A 17891-nucleotide genomic window follows, 5' to 3' on the forward strand; every position below is an offset into this window, starting at 1 on the left:
GGGTGCCGGGGACACAGCCCTACTGCTCCTAATTCAACACTGCACCCCACTCCTAAATCTGTTTGGCAGTTTAGAAAGGGGATCTATTAAAAGAAATCTTAGGAGAAATCTTATAGATAGGTGGCAATAGTCTCATATAACTGGTCATCAAATGATGTGGACAAGGAGAAGATTCTTTAAGGCAACCACAATGAAAAGGGCGGAGAGAGGAGGGGAGGAGAATTTAAATAAGAATGAAGACCAGTACATGGCATTTATCTCAGAAGAGGCCAAGTGGTGATTATAGTCAAAAACAAAGCAGATAAAACTCAGTTTCAGGGAAAGTCTCTGTGACCACCACTGCTCGACCAGCAGAGTAACCATCTCAGGGAAGCAAGAGGCTAGTTCTGTTCAACAAGGCTCAGTAGTCAGTGTGGCTTCAAACTATGAGTAGATTGTGCTTAAGCATATTTAAGTACAGCACAATTTGGAAAAAGTGTCCGGGACATAATTAACTCAATCCCATGTACACAACAAGCTTAAGATATGACTACAACAAAACTCTTTGTAATGGACAGGTGACTTCGTCTATAAATGTAGGTTCTATAGATTTATTGAGACAGTGAAACTCAAGAAAGGTGTCTGGGGAAGGATCCTAACCACATCTGTTCCCAGCCCTCTGGGCAAAAACAGGTTATCAATCTTTCTCTTTGAAGAGACAACACGATGCTTATGTGTTTAAGGGCCCTGGTTTCCCCTAGTCCTTATCTGTGAATACAAGGACATATATCTCTCCTATACTCCGTGTGAAGCAATTGTGCTCTATTAAGGGAACAACATTACTTATGTTCACCTCAGTCTTGACCTGTGGTTATAAGAACTATTGGTACCTTTAATGCTGATTTCTAAGATAAAAAGTACTTGGGCAGCTACCTAAAGAAAAAACAACAACAACTGTCTTTTGCTATGTAAATTTGATAAACTGTCTTTAAAAATTTGAACCTCTATTGTAATTTGCTTTATATTGTGATATGTTGTTATTGTTGTTATGTAATATCCTGGCAAGGACAACTCAGCAGGGTGGGGGGAGAAGTGTTTTTAGCTCTTATTTTATAGATACAGTTCATCATGGCAGGGAAGTTAAGATGGCAGGTGGTCACTTTTCATTCACAATCAAGAGCAAAAAGATATGAATGGAGTTCTGAACTCAGCTGACTATCTTCATTTTTACAGTCCAGGATTCCAACCCTGGGAATGTCTACATCATAGGTCAGATGGGTATCCTAAGTCCATTAACCTTATCAAGATATCCATCCTTGAGGTATGCCTAGAGGAATGTCTCCCAGGTGGTTCTGGATCTGATGAAGATGGCAGTTAACCCTATTTAGTATGCCCTTCAGGGAATCTAGTTCATCTAGGATGGCTTCCCTACCTCCTCAGGTACCACGCTTGTGCCATCCTCATGCGTCAGCATCTTTCAAATTCTTTTCTTACTCTGGGAAGCTTTGATGACAAGAACTGAATTCAAAATAAGAAAACTGGGATTTAGTCCTTAATATTCTTTATCATCTTTTTTTTTCATTTTAACTGATGTATAAAATCCCAACAATTAAAGATATTAACAAGAGCAACATGATGTTTTGATATTTTTTTTTAGCTTAAACATATTTATTGGATTAAGTATTTATTTTTCTTTAGGAAGAAAAAATTAAAAATCCTTTCTTCTAGCTTTTTTAACTACACCGTATGTTACTTTATTTATAGTAAATATACTTTATAATATATTTTATATTATATAGTATATTTTATAGCAATATAATATACTATATGTGTATTATATTACATCATGTAATACAGTGTTCTTCATAGTCTATATGTTGTACAGTAATGTGCTTGAAAATTTTTATTCTCTCAGTGTAACTTAATTTGCATTAGTCAAACCTCCTGAACCTCTGCTCTTCCTTACTTCTGGTAGACACCATTCTTTTTTCAGTTTCTAAAAAATCATATTTTTCAGATTTCACAGTGGTGAAAACACTCAGCCTTTCATTTTCTGTGCCATGTTTACGTCACTTAGCACAGCGGTTTTTAGTTCATACTACTTTGATGCAATCATTGATTATTGCCATTGTTTTTACTTAACCCATTTCCTTTATTCATTTTGCAATAAATTGACTCTTGTCCTACACTGTTCCCAATCTTGTTCTATTGTGAATAGTACTAACTATGGACTGAACAGTGCATTACTCTTCTGTTTTCTTTGAATATATTGCCAGTAGATATATTATTGATCATATAGCAGTCCTGCCTGCATACTGTTTTCTAAACACTTCCAAGGTATAATGGCAACATTTCGTAATACTCAAAATATATTCTACAGATTAAATATCATGTATCAGAACCATTGAGACATGACTCAGGTTCTGCCACACTAACCCCATTTTTCCTCTCTCTTGAAAGATCTCAACCAGCCTGGTAGTAATAAGAACCTAGACCTCAATCTTAAGGGTGACTGCTTTGTGTTCATGAAATGCTCTCGAATGCAATGTCTCAGCTCTGCCATTTGCTTCTGGGTGTTTAAATCTTGGTGCAACCCAACGATGTTTCTTGTAGATTTCTTTAAATAAGACTGAAACTGTGCTAACTTTCTACATAAACATTTGCTTTCACACACGTAAGGGGAAGTGCACTTTTAAGTATTGATAAACTTTCATTGTTTTCCTAATATTTCACCTCACTTACTAATTCATAACGTACATGTCAAGACTTCTGATCATGGATTCTACCTAGCATTAGATGCTTAGTGTATATTAAAAAATGAAACAAATAAGTTTTTACAAAAACTTAATGAAAGTGTAAGAAAGTGGGAAAAATCCATAGTTGAAAGTAACCAGCAATGTATAAAGAAAATTAGAGGGAAGAGGTATTTTGGATATTGTTTAAGGGAAAAATGGCTTGTAGCTTTTAGTCAAAAAGAAAAAAGAATTCATAAAATGTGATATTTTTGAGAAGAGCTTAAAGCTGGCTAGGGAGACATCCATGGAAGAGGTGAGCACCTTATACTTAGTTTCTGTGCCAAACACATGCATGGTGACCATGGCAACCAGAGGAGGACATTGGCTCGCCTGGAACTGGAGTTACAGATGTTTGTGCACTGCCATGTGAGTGAACGAACAGAACATAGGGCCTCTGCCAGAGAAGCAATTGCTCATGGATGCTGAGTTGTCTCTCCAGCCCAGATGTGGACATTATATGTTTTGGGTACCTTGAATAATTCAGAACACTCTCTGAAGTGAGTTGCAATATCTTTTTAGTGATTGCTACAGTTTCCCATCTTGAGAGAACACAGCAGCTCAAGTAGGTCATATACACTGCACAGGCATGTTAAGAGTTTACTTCCAGGGATATTCAGAGCTATGCACAGTTTTCAGCATAGAAAATAAAATTATAGTGTATTGCGGGTATTTTACATTCTCTAAAAATAGTATATCATGCAGCTCAGTGGTGGCACACTCCTTTAACCCCAGCACTCTGAAGTCAGAGGCAGGCAGATCTCTCCATGAGTCTGAGGACAGCCTTGTCTACAAAGTGAGTTCCAGGAGAGGCCCCAAAGCTACAAAGAAACCCAGTCTCAAAAGGGTCTGAAAAAGCCTGGGATAAAACCGGACTCGCTGAACATAGAGGACAATGAGGACTACTGAGAACTCAAAAACAATGGCAATGGGTTTTTGATCCTACTGCACGTGCTGGCTTTGTGGGAGCCTAGGCAGTTTGGATGCTCACCTTACTAGACCTGGATGGAGGTGGGGGGTCCTTGGACTTCCCACAGGGCAGGGAACCCTGATTGCTCTTTGGGCTGACGAGGGAGGGGGACTTGATTGGGGGAGGGGGAGGAAAATGGGAGGCGGTGTCAGGGAAGAGACAGAAATCTTTAATAAATAAATAATTAAATTAAAAAATAAAAATTAAAAAAATACCTAAAAAGAAAATTAAATAAAAATAGTGTATCATATAAGGAGAATGTTTATCCCATCATTTCTTTCCTTGTGTGTTGTTTCAGAATCTCCATGCAGAAACTTGTAAAGAGATCAGCACCACAGTGGTACTTGAAACTCAGAGTTTGAGTAAGAGCAATGGAGTTTTACATACAAAACAGCTCAGCCTCTAAAATGCTTTATATTGGTGCATAAGGAAGTTTACACTGTCATCCTTCGTATCTGAAGAAATTAGTTTGGGAACTTGAAGAATAAGTTGTGAAATGATATTAGATTTTTTTTTAACATGATAACATATTCTCTGTTATTTAGCAACAATAAGATTTTCTGAAACATTATAATAAGTATTAGCAAGGATGTGAAGAAGGAAGTACTAGTTGGTTTTTGCTGGAAATGCAAACTGGTGCCATCCTTGCAGAAAACTGTATGATATTTCCTTATAACCTAATGACAAAAATAAACATGCCCTAAGAACCAGCAGTTCTGCAGCTGAGTATGTGTACTAAGGAGATGAAATCCGTATTTTACAGAGAAATGTGCATTTCCATGTTCCTTAAGCACTATTCATAAGAGGTAATAAATGGTATCGACCTAAGTATCCATCAAGAAATGACTGGCATGTACACACAATCCAACACTATTCATGTAAAAGAAAATGAAGTTGTGTTGTGTCCAAGATGGACAGAACTAGAAACGAGCGCGGGAGGTTAAGCACTTCATGATCTCAGTCACAGTAGAATCTGAAGGTTGATGTCGTCGTAGTTGAGCCCAGAGCTATGGTTAAAGGAGGCTGAAAACAATAAGATGAATGATAAATGAGTCCCATGACATAGATAGGAGTAAAACTATGGGAGACTACCGTGTCTGAATATATTATATTGAGAATTATAAAGAGGTAGAAAAGATTTTTTTATTAAAAATTTCCGCCTCCTCCCAAACTCCCTTTTCCCTCCCTGTCCCCCCACTCCCCACGTCCCCCTCCCCTCCCCCTCTCTCTCCAGTCCAAAGAGCAGGCAGGGTTCCCTGCCCTGTGGGCAGTCCAAGGTCCTCCCCCTCAATCCAGGTCTAGGAAGGTGAGCATCCAAACAGGCTAAGCTCCCAAGGCTTTTGTAGTCAAGTAATTCATAAATATATGAAGTGGTACATACATTTAACTTGATTTAAACATTGTACACAAAAGATATGCGAGTAATGTGATTAGCTGGCACATCATTCACATGAACACATTTTGTAATTTTGTTGATGTTAACAACTACTTTCCTCATAGCCTTCTCAAACAGTAAGATGATTATTCAGGTCAGAAATCAGCAAATTGTATTTGTTCAGGGCTTGATAGTCAGTATTTTGGAGTTTGCGGCCCATAAAGTATAATTTATCAGTCTTCAGCCGCGGTTGTTGCTGAAGAGCAACCTTGAATAATATAAATGAACGGGTGTGGTTGTGTTTCAATAACTTAGTTTACAAGCGCTGGTGAGTCAAACGTAGCCTAGGGGCCACGACTGCCAACCTTTGATTCAGATTGCACAGGGAGAGCAAAGGGGAGAGCACAGCTCAGTCGGCACAGCCTGGCTGATTCTTTCATGCTCAGTCGGTCCTGGGTGACATTGAACGGGAGAAAAACTATGCAAATAAGAACATGAATATAATTAGCTTCCAAGTGTACCATGTGCCTACTGCCTAACCAAGAATACCTCTGGGAAAAATTACAAGTTAGTTTTCTTTCCTAACAGAAAGAAAAATATTTGGAAGAATCCAGCATAGATAGATGGAAATCACATATTTGTTTCTCAGAATATTGTAAATGGTTTTCAGCATTCCCGAGGCATTCACAGTTTAGAAGTACAGGTTAAAAGAATGAATAAATGTTTATCAAATTTTAAAACAGTTGTGAAATTTTAATATTTCTAAGATGCTATGCTTAAAATTTCACACCAATATAATATCTTTTTTCTCCCATTTTTTAGCATTGTTTCTCTAACGTAATATGTGTGTATGATATATAATTCTGTATAGCATATTATATTTTATTTCTAAATACAGTTCTAGATAGGGAACTGGAATTATGATAAAGATTATTAAAATCCCAAGGCATGATTTAAAGACAGTTCTGAAGAATACTGATCTCCTAATACCTTAAAAAAAGGCCGTCGTTATTTCCTTTTAACTAATGTATATCTGATCTCGGATGATTTTGCCAAGCAGAAATTGCCAGCATGTTAACGCCAGACAGGAATGATAGTTTCCAAGTACACAAGTGAAGGAGGACGTATTTACTACTCCACAAAGCTGAGAGCTGGTGCTCCCCACAATGACACATATACTCCACAGCTTAATTTTCAGTGGTGAGAGGAGAGGATTTACATAGTAAACAAGTTTGTCAATTTTTTTTCACATCTTTTTGTGAGAGGAGAATGTCACTATAGGAGCTGATCTTAATTTGCTTCTACAATTCTCAGACAATTCTCAATTCTGTGTGATACTTGTTAGTTGATACTCAAAACTTTATTGAGGGTCACACATACAATGGCGCAAAAAGATGGACATTGGCCATGAATTTTTTCTTGCTAAGTTTTAAGAGAGGCTATTGCAGTTTACATGAGAAATGCCCTTTACAGGCTCGTGTATTACTACACTTGGTCCTCTGCTGGTGACATGGTTTGGAGAAGCTGTGGACCTTTAAGAAGTTGAAGGTTACTGGAAAAATAAAACTTTGTTTTTATTCCTGTTCTGTTTCCTAGAGGCAGAGGAAATGTGATCTCTCTGTACTCTCACTGCAAGGCTGGCCTCACACTTCATGATGCCTGGTATCAATCCTGTTGCCATGTCTTCCCCATCACAATGGTACTCTACTGCTACTATGTCTCCATCATGATGCATGGGACACTCCTGCTGCCATACTTTCCCCGTCATAATGCAAAGCATTCCCTTCGAACCGTAAGCTAAAGCAATCTCTTTCTTCTTGAAGTTGTCTTTGTCAGGATCTTCTTTCAAAGCAACAAAAAAGTAAAAATTACAGAGGATCTTTTGGAGACAAATGCAGGATCAATAATCTCACTTGGTGGGGCTCATTATATATGAGATTAATGCCTGAACTGGGACAAATGTTGTCTTCCTACACAATCTCAGGTTTTCCTAGATACTCATGGATAGACACACATATATTTCACTTGAAATATTTTTAATAAAATAATTTTTATGTAAAAATTAGGTTAAAATATAAGTTAAAAAAGTGTTTTTCTTTTACTCTCTTTTAAAGTAAATGGACCTACCAATTGTGCATGAAATCAAAAATCCAAAAGTATGTAGCTTATGTCTGGAAATGAATAAAGACAAGCCCAAAGCAAAGGCTAGGAAAGACACTAGAAAGAAAAAGCAAGGGAACAGAGTACACTAGGGATAAGACCATTTTGCAAGCCTGTGAGAACTAGTGCTGAATATCACTTACTAGTTTACTGTTTTGTACTTGAGTACAGATGTCATTGTATGTTAGTTAATAATATTTTAAAAAACTGAATGTTTTCATGTGAAGTCAAAGTCAGCCTGGACTACCCAATAAAACCCAGTTTCAAAAGCAAGAAAATAAAATAATACAACTGGAACACAGATCTCCCCCCAAAATCCCTTTGCTAGCTGTATATTAAACAAGTATTAATGGATTTTATAATATTGAATACAATGTCTGTTCAGTAAATATTTGAATAATTGGCCATATAATCAGTTAATAAGGTAAGATGTAAATATACACATATGTATTGTGTATTTAATTTTTAATTTTATTTGTAGTTGTAATTGTTGTTGTTAGTGATGGTGGTGGTGGTGGTGGTGGTGGTGTGTGTGTGTGTGTGTGTGTGCTCGGGCGCACCTGTCGCATGTGTTTTGAAATCAGAGAATGCTTTCAAGGGCTTCTTTCTTCTTATACCATGTGGGTTCCTAGGACTGAAGTCAGGTTGTGAGTCTTGCTACTAGTGTTTCTACCAACTAAGCATCTCACTGGCATCCTTGTAAAATTTATTACACATAACATTGGATATTCAAAGGTTCATCCAGGTAATATTATATAATCTGGGTGGGTCATATATAGAAATATTTGTGTTTATGCATATACATATATGCATGTAATGGCCATGAAAAGCAAGACCATAAATTTAAAAGAGAAAAAGGGGGGTATATGAAAGATTTGGAGGGAGGAAAGAGAATGGAGAAATAAAGTAATTTTATAATCTTATAACAAACATAAGAAGACAAAGTTGGGACGTGCGTTTTAAAGGTTTACTCACAGAGGGAAAAGCAAGGGTGGAGATGAACATATTTTATTGTATTATTATGTAAAATTATCCAAGAATAAGTAATAAAAATAAAAGAAGTTATGTTTAGATGCAACAATAGGAACAAGGAATTCTGTGTGATTTATAAGAAATAATGTGCATTAAGTAGGGTATTCACATGACTTAGACATTTACTGAGTTCAGTGGGGCTTTTATACATGGCAGTATACATAATGTTGAGTAGGGTATTCATACATGGCAGCATATACAATGTTGAGTTGTGTGGTGGGGTATTCACACATAGCAATATACACTGTAACTATAATTCTTACCTGTTTTGTTATATGTAATTTTACTATGTTAAAGTTAAAAATCTTCCTTTCTTATTTAGACAGAAGAACATGTGTTGCTTTTATTGATTGATGAATACAACTGTTTTGGCCAATGTCTTGGCAGAGTAAAGCAGGTGGGAAATCCAAACAGAGAGAAAGAGAGAGTAGGCAGAGTCTAAGAGACTCCATGTAGCTGTCCATGAAGCAAGATGAGAGGTAACAAATCACGAGCCTCGTGGTAAAATATAAAATAAATGCATTCATTTTAAGTTGTATGAGCTAGCTAGGAATATGTCTGGGCCATTGGCCAAACATGGTTATAACTGATATAATTTTTGTGTGATCATTTGGATCTGGGTGGCCTGGAAAATGAGAGCAGAGTCTCTGTTTACAAGTATACACAATGCTGAGTTGAAGAAGGTATTCACACAAGACAGTATACATAATGCTAGGTTGAATGGGGGTATTTACACAGTATACAGAGGTACTAGTCATTCTAAGCTCTCACTTTGTTATGGAAATATATTTCACAGTATGATTTTTCTTTTGTCATAGAGTCAGAGAGGATGGAATGCTGATTTTAGAAGTGGCATAGCAAAGAGACAGATGAGATTTTAAACAATCAAGTCTGAAAGATAGAACTTCTCTGCATTTAATCATTTATGTTAATGTAATAAAGTAAGAAGCTAGCGTTTACCAAGCATCATTGCAGGACACTAAGTAAAACTCCATGCCCTGATTTAATCATCTTAATTCTTAAAGACTCAGAATCTTTGGATCACAGTGATGAACCAGCTGAAATGAGAAGCACTCTGTCAGGGAACAATGCTATGCAAGGCTAAATATAGATCTGGATTGATCCAGAATACTGATCCACTTTGTTAATGAAAGGAGCCTAAAAGTATGCTTTAGAACCTATAATATACTGCTTGTAATTTATGTGAATAAATTTACATGGTGACAGTAAATTGCTCTAAAGAGGGGTGGATGACGAATATTATTCAACAGGTCTTTTTACTGATTTCATAACTTTCAATATGAAATGAGCTACAATGAGACCCTAAATGACTCTGACTGTACACACTTACTTGAAAAAAAAGCAAAGTTTGTGATTCCCAGTATAAAATAAAGTCCAGTGAGTCAGAGCTGTTGTCTTTTGCTTACAGATTTCATCCCCCGAATGATTCTTCATCATCTTAATAAGTGTAGGCCATCATTAGTATCAGTAAAATTGTGATTTAATCAGCTATCTCAGAGCAATTTTGAGAGATTAAAATCTCTGGGACTGGAGAGAACACACCGTGGTTAAGAAACTATAAGACTCCTGGAGAGAACCCCAGTTTGTTAGATTCTATGTCAGGGAGCTTACAACCACTTGCAACTCTAGTTCAAGAAGCATGTCTACCATGGCCACTGAATTCATGTGCACATACCCATCTCTATGCTCATAAATAAAATAAAATCCTAGGCTTTTATATGTGATATTTTCTTTAAATTCCCAATGTAAGTTTTCACATATAATCAACTGTGGCAAGCAGAAACTTTTAAATGTTACCCATTAATGCATATGACTAGTATGTTTCTATATGGCTTTCATGGTCATGAGCAAACTGAAAAGAGAAACAGCACTCTGTAAGGAAAATATGCTAAATATAAATTTTGATAGATCCAGAATACTGACTCACTTTTTTAATGGAAGGAGCCTAAAAGAGTACTTCCACACATATATGTGGTGAGTTCTGATCACACATGTTTCCCCCTTTCTTATCCTTACCTCTCACAGTGCTCTGACTGATTCTCATGTTTCTGCAATAGTGCCTCCTTGGCTTTCAGGTCATCACAAGTGTTTGTGAGTCACTTGCATATATGAGAAAAGGAATGTGGTACTTGCCTTTCTTTAACTATTTTATTTTGCACAATACATTGGCTGTGAGTAACATACATTCATTTTGTGATTTTATTCTTCTCCATGACTGATTGTTACCTTGTACACGCAAGACTGCCTTTACTGGTTTCCTTGCTTTGCTGTCCTGGAGAGTATTTTAGCAAACAAGAGAACATTGATATCTTGTATGCGTATTGTCTAGGATCCCTACAGACATATTGATAGGAGCAGCATAGCTGGATCTCATGGTCTTTCTAATGTTACTATCTTTTAGGAACTTCCATACTAATTTCTCTAGTGACCATACTAATTTACATACTCCAAACAATGGATTCATTTCTCACCCCCTATGCATACCCTTACCTGATTTCATTATATTTTATTTGATAGTAGCCATTTTGGTTGGGCTATATCTTAAGTTATTTTTTTATTACTGTGATAAAATACCATGACCAAAGCTACTTGTAGAAAAGTTTATTTTGGCTTATGCTTCTAGTGGGTTAGAGCCCACGATGGAAGAGCAAAGGCTTTGTGCCCAAAGTAGCAGCTAAGAGCTCACATCTGACACCCAAAACAGAAGAGAGAGTCAACTAGAAATGGTCTTTAAAGTACTAAAACTCATCTTGCAGTGATATACTTTTTTCAACAAGACTGAATCTCCTAAACCTCCCAATATCACTATCAACAACTAGGAACCAAGTATTAAAATGCCTGAGGGTGTGGGGGACATCTCATTCAAATTACCATGGTGTAAGATGGAATCACATCGTAGTCTAAATTCCATTTCTTAATATCTGAAGGTGTTGAAGTATATTTTATCCCCATAAATTGACTGGCAATTTGGACTTCTTTTAAGAAGTTTTCAAATTACTCCACATTTATTAACTGAATTAATTATTGTTTATTTTTATTTCTGAGCTTGATATATTCTAAACAATATTTTTGTCAGATTAGATACTGGCAAAGGTTTTATCTAGTTATACAGGTTATCTTGTACTCTGCTGGTTAGTTATTTTGCTTTGCTGAAGATTTTTATCTTTATGATGTCATGCTTATCAAAGTTTACTTTTAATTTGCATAGAATACCTTTGAGGTTTGTCATAGTTAGGGTTTACTGTTGGTGTGACAAGACACACCATTATAAAGGAAACTCTTACAAAGAAAACATTTAATTGGGGGGCATCCCTTACAACTTCAGAGGTTCAGTCCATGATGATCATGAAGGAAACCTGGTGGTGTGAAGGCAGACCTGGTGCTGGAGCTGAGACTCCTACATCTTGCAGGCAACAGAAAATCTACAGACATACAGAGCAGAATGCTGAGCATAGGAAACCACAAAACCTGCTCCACAGTGGCACACTTCCTCCACCAATGCTATACCTACTGCAGCAGAGCCACACCTCCTGCTAGTGCCACTTCATATGAGATTCTAGGGTTATGGGGCCAATTACCTTCACACTACTACAATGTTTTAATGGAGATTTATTTAATATGTAAAGAACTTTTGGTCATATGGACAGTTTAACAATTTTAATTCTCTCCACAAATGAACTTGTTTGTTCTGCCTTCTTTTAATTTCTTTCCTCAGGGCTTTCTGGTTTTTATTGTATTGTTTTCCCTCTTGTTGGGTGCATCAAGACCTTAATTTGTATTGGTGTTTTGTTTTAATTTCTAAGGCCATTGTGAGTAGGACTGTTTTGTTATGGTTGTTGTTTTTCTTTTTTTATTACATCTTTAGGTGATGTATTGTTGGCGTGTAGACAAGCTACTCGGTTTTTGCACATTGAGGTTGTGTCCTACTTTACTGAATTGGTCACCTGACTCCAGCTGGAGCCTAGGAGTTTGTAAGCACCATTGGGTCAGCATCCTCGGAACTCTCGCCTGACTCCCTCCTTCTCTATTTGTTTCCATGTTCTCTCTGCCTGTCACCTGGCCTCTCTAATCGCAATTTCAAATAGTAGATTGAGCAATAGTTCAGAATGAACATCCTTGTCTCCTTCCTGTATTTTAGAGAGAATGCTTTTAACTTTTTCCACGGGCATGCTGATAACTTACATGAGATTATAAAATAGGGAAACAGTGCAGATTTCCAAATATCTGTTTTTTTTAAAAAAAAGATTTTATAAGTAATTAGGTGAACATTGCATTTCAATAATGTTTGAATGTGTTGAGAACTTTAAAATTGGATTTGAGGATATTAGACCACTTTTTCTTGATTTAATTTATACATTTTCAGTGAAAGCACCTGGAAATCATTGTGAAGAAGGCTATTAAGATTCTTCTCTTAGGAATTATAAAGTTGCTGTTTGGGGAGATAGAGATTCATTTTATCTCAGAAGTTTATTTTTTTTATTGTGATATTTGATGTGAGTGTTGAAACAGAAGAAATCTCTTTGAGCATATAAGGGATGTAAACCTCAACTGGTAAATTTCTCTAATTTGTTAAAATTAAAAACAATTCTCCAAATGTTTTTGCATGAATACCTAAGATCATGTTTGCCATATTCTTTTTCTTTAATTTGTAACTTGTACTTGTCAATTTTGCATCAAATATATATGCTCTGTTTTAGTGATCAAAAATGATCTACATCATTACCCATGGAAAAAAGATTGACATAAACAAAAAGTACTTTTACTATCTGTACAAAAATTAAACAACTTATCATTTAATATATTTAGTTTTAGTAAATAGAAAAGTAAAGGGTTTCCATATGGAAAAACAAACATACATAACATGGTAGAGAAATAAGTGTTTTGAGAGACAAGAGTTTGAGTTTTTGTCTGAGTCTCTCCTGTGCTGTGAAACTGTTGATATGCTAGAATTTGTATTTATGATTCTTCCTGTGATTTACTAGCTCAAAAATTGGTGATGATAATCTCTCATAAGCATATAATCTGTTGTCAGAATAAACATGATATGTATACTTTTATTACATTGGTTAGTGCACTGTAGAAAAGCAAGTGATTATGGAAATCACACAAAATAGTGAAATAAAAATAGCCACATAGTAAAGGCCCAACAGGTTAAATGTAAGAGTCAAGTAGCAAACCCTAAACACAATAGACTTCCCTTAACATACCAGAGAGATGTCCCCAGCTAGGTCCTTGGGCAGCTGAGGAGAGAGCCTGAAATGGCCTGATCCTATAGCCATACTAATGAATATCTTGCATATCATCATAGAACCTTCATCTGGAAATGAATGGAGATAGAAACAGAGACCCACATTGGAGCAATGGACTGAGCTCCCAAGGTCCAAATGAGGAGCAGAAGGAGGGAGAAGATGAGCAAGGAAGTCAGGACCACGAGGGGTGTCCCACCCACTGAGACAATGGGGCTGATCTATTGGGAGCTCACCAAGGCCAGCTAGACTGAGACTGAAAAAGCATGTGATCAAACCAGACTCTCTGAACATGGCGGACAACGAGGGCTGATGAGAAGCCAAGGAAAATGGCACTGGGTTTTGATCCTACTGCATGAACTGGCTTTGTGGAAGCCTAGCCTGTTTGGATGCTCACCTTCCTAAACCTGGATGGAGGGGGGAGGATCTTGGACTTCCCTCAGGGCAGGGAACCCTGACTCCTTTTTCGACTGGAGAGGGAGGGGGAGGGGAGTGGGAGGGGGGAGTGGAGGGGGGGAGTTGGGGGGGGGGGAAAAGGGAGGTGGGGAGGAGGCAGAAATTTTTAATAAAAAATATATACATTTTCAGTACAAGTTGTGTGTTAGGATTCTCCAGCAACATAGCATTTGAACAAAATTTGAATGAAATGACAAGAAACTCAGTCTTTTAAGCAGAGAGTTTGAGAAGTACTATGAGCTGTGGTGAACTAGGTGGGAATATACAAAGCTAAGAGTATAAATTCTAGCCCCAGTCAGAAGAGTGAGAACCAGTGGTAGGGCTGGTGTAGGTTCTAGTCTAGATCAGATGTGAGATCTAGAGGTAGTCAACACATGGAAATTGGTCTTCCTCAATGTTTTTGTTCTATCACAGTCTCCAGATAGTTCCTACTGACATGGGAGAGGACATTCTGTAATCAGCACCCTTTAAAGACACAATAAATGATAATATAATCGGTTAAATGAGCACCCTAGTACTCATTTATTAGAATGATATGCAAACTTTATTGAGGGGAGGAATATGTCTGAAAAAAATGAACTTTGATATTTCTGACATATATTTAAAATTTAAACAACACAGAAAGTACCAATGAAATAAAAGACAATTTAAGGCAATGTACAAAACACATGGCAAAATCAAAGATTCAGAAGCTGACAGAGTCAGATACAGAAGTTCAGTGGTATGACATGACTGTTAGTTGAACTAAAGACAACTAAAACACAACATATTAAAAAGAGCTTTAGAGATATAGTGTATACACGTACACTGCAGAAATGTTCTTTTCTTACTAATTCTCATGTGGAATCTTTACAAAGATCATATTTCTCACGGGAAATAGAGTAATACACCTTTGGTATAGATCATTAAATCATATCTTCCTAAATTTGTATGTGTGTTCGTGTGTATGTGTGTGTAGGTTTGCATGTGTATGCCTGTGGTACATGTGTATGTTCATAGAATGTATGTGTGAATATGTGTATATGCATGGTGTGTATGTTTGTAATGTGTATGTGTGGTGTGTAATGTGTGTGTATGTATGTGTGGTGTATATGCATGCATGTGGTGTGAATGTGTGTGTGTGTATTGTGTGTATGGTGTATCTATGTGTATGTAGGGTGTGTGTATAGTGTGTATATGTGCTGCGTGTATGTATGAGGTGTGTGTCTATGTGTATATGTGTGTGGTGTGTGTATGGTTCTGTGGGTGTATTACATACCCACCACCATCATCAGACATCTACACACCATTATTTAAAATTTAAAGATTATAGCATTTACTTAGCAAAACTTAAAGAATGAGAACAACTGTAAAATGTGAATAATGAGATCAAGTCTTTTTTTCCCAACAAGAAAGCAAGAGAAACAATGACAACTGCTGGAAACGTCCTTAATCAGGGTTTATACGGTGGGTGCAGAAGCTTTGGGGACAGTCTCGTCAATTACAACCCAACACTCAGGCATAACTCGCCAGCACACAGAAAGTGACCTGCTAGGCTGACCTTTTCTTCATAAATGAATTTATGAAGACTTAAAAAATCATAAAACTCTTTCTCAAATAATCTATCCACAGAAGATTAGAACATGAGAAAAATGAGTATCTCAGGACATATGAAAGATGCGTAATAAACATTGATTAGAAAACTTAGTAGAGACAAAATTGATGGAATAAAATGAGGTGAAATAGGGAAATAGAATAAAACGTGAATAATAGAAAAGCAGAAGATGACAATTTTTTTTAAAAAAAAAAAAAAAGAAAGAAAAGCAGAAGATGAAAATTCTCAGACTTCTTGTCTAGATGATAGTGAACATGGCTACGGAAGGTTTAATCAGCAAAAGATGTCCTCTGAATGGGTAGGACCGAAGGATCCTTAGAGAGTCACAAAAGAAAATAAATTCTAGTTTTATTATATTTTATTAAAAAATCATAAAAGATGGTAAAACTAGAAATAAATTTTTAAGCAATCAGAATTGGATTCCATTGTAAGTGTTTCTAATTGCTAAAAAGGATCCATTTATGATGGCATACATGATATCATAATGACACGAGAAGCATTGGCATCAAAATCATAAAACAACTTTTATCAAGTTTTAGCTTTAAAGTCTTAAAGAGAACACACACACACAAACACATAAAAATTAACAAATCAATGTTACCAATATGATCCATCAATTGGTAGATACATCAATAACAGGTAGAGAGGCACGTACCAGTACTTACTTAGGCAGAAAGAGATACATATAAAACAACCTGAGAATACAAATACGTATATTCAACACCATAGGAAGTGATAGGAAAATCATCAGAACTTAAAAATAGCTTTGAGTGGTGTAGTTTATAGAAATATATCCACCACAAAATTGACTCTATTATTTAGAAAGCTCAAAAGTAGAACAACGTGCTAGAAGATTGCAGAAGCAGTGTGATCATGCTGGTTTTATATTTTTGTATTTTATAATGTCTAGTTTTCATTTTACATACCAAACCCAGTTCCCCCTTCCCTCCCTTTCTCTCATCCCCTTAACTCTCCCCTTCTCACTCCCTATATGCTCCTCAGAGGGAGTAAGGCCTTCTTCCTCGGGGAGTCAAAGCCTGGCATACCCAGTTGAGGCAGGATCAATTCCTTGACTCTGTATTAAGGATGTGCAAGTTATCTCACCATATGGAATGGGCTCCAAAAAGCCAGCTCATGCGCCTGGGGTAGGTCCTAGTGCCACTGAGCAACCTTCCCACTACAGATCAAGTCACATAACTTTCATTCTCATTCAGAGGATCTAGTTCAGTCCTATGCAGCCTCCCCATGCAGTCCATAGTCCTTGAACTCCCGCTAGCTCAGGTGTGTTGTCTCTGTGGTTTACCCCGACATGCTCTTGACCACCTCCCCTATCCCTCCACCCTCTCTTTCACTAAATGCCAGAGCCCAGCCCAGTGCTTGGCTATTAGTCACTGCATCTGCTATTAGTCCCATCAGCTGCTGGATGTAAGCTTTCTACTTCCCCATGTAGGTCGCCTGTGCTGTGTTTATTTGGGCTTTCCCCACTTTCCATAGACCAAGCCAAGGTTTGAACTATTTTTTTAATTATTAAATTTTTCCACTTTTCCTGTCCCCAAAGAAAATCTAAAACTCTTCAAAGAGTTGCAGTAAGTATAGGAAAACAAAGCAAGGATGTAACATTTCCCTATTTGCCTTCCCTTGTTTTAACTCATTGTGGAAAATGAAATCATAGGGTGTATGCAAGTCAAAATTCCTCTATACTTTAGAGAAAACTACAAATCCTACAAGATGATTCCATTCCTTTTCCCTTCTTCACTACCCTTTATCCCAACCCCCATTCTTCTCCACCAGACAGTGTCTTTCTTAAAAGCAGTTTGACCAATAGATTTAAGAAAGAATAGGATACGGATAACAGTTCTGTAGAGAATGTGTGGCAACCCATCAGGAAAATTATCTTGGTGGAGATGTTTTTGAAAAATCACAAGTGCAATTGTCTAAAATACCTACTCCACGGTCTAAATTACAGACATTTGAACTTGATTAAAGTGTATGGCTGCAAAAACTATTAAAATTACATTTCCACTTGGGTGAAATTATGCTACACTCCAAATGGCGGGTCATGTTAAAGTTAAAGGATCTTGTTATTATTGTTTGGTTGAGCTTTCTTTCAGAGGACAAGTTATACTCTGGTCAATTTGTGAAAAGTTGCAAACGTAAATTATTGTCTATTTCATGTTTTTACCCCACATTCAAGTTTAAATAGTAGGCTTTCAAAAATTAAATTACTAGAGAGGCCATTTAAATATTAATGTGTTAGCAGTTTCTA

This window comes from Microtus ochrogaster, linkage group LG4 (genome assembly GCF_000317375.1).
Source record: "Microtus ochrogaster isolate Prairie Vole_2 linkage group LG4, MicOch1.0, whole genome shotgun sequence".
Lineage (NCBI taxonomy): Eukaryota > Metazoa > Chordata > Mammalia > Rodentia > Cricetidae > Microtus > Microtus ochrogaster.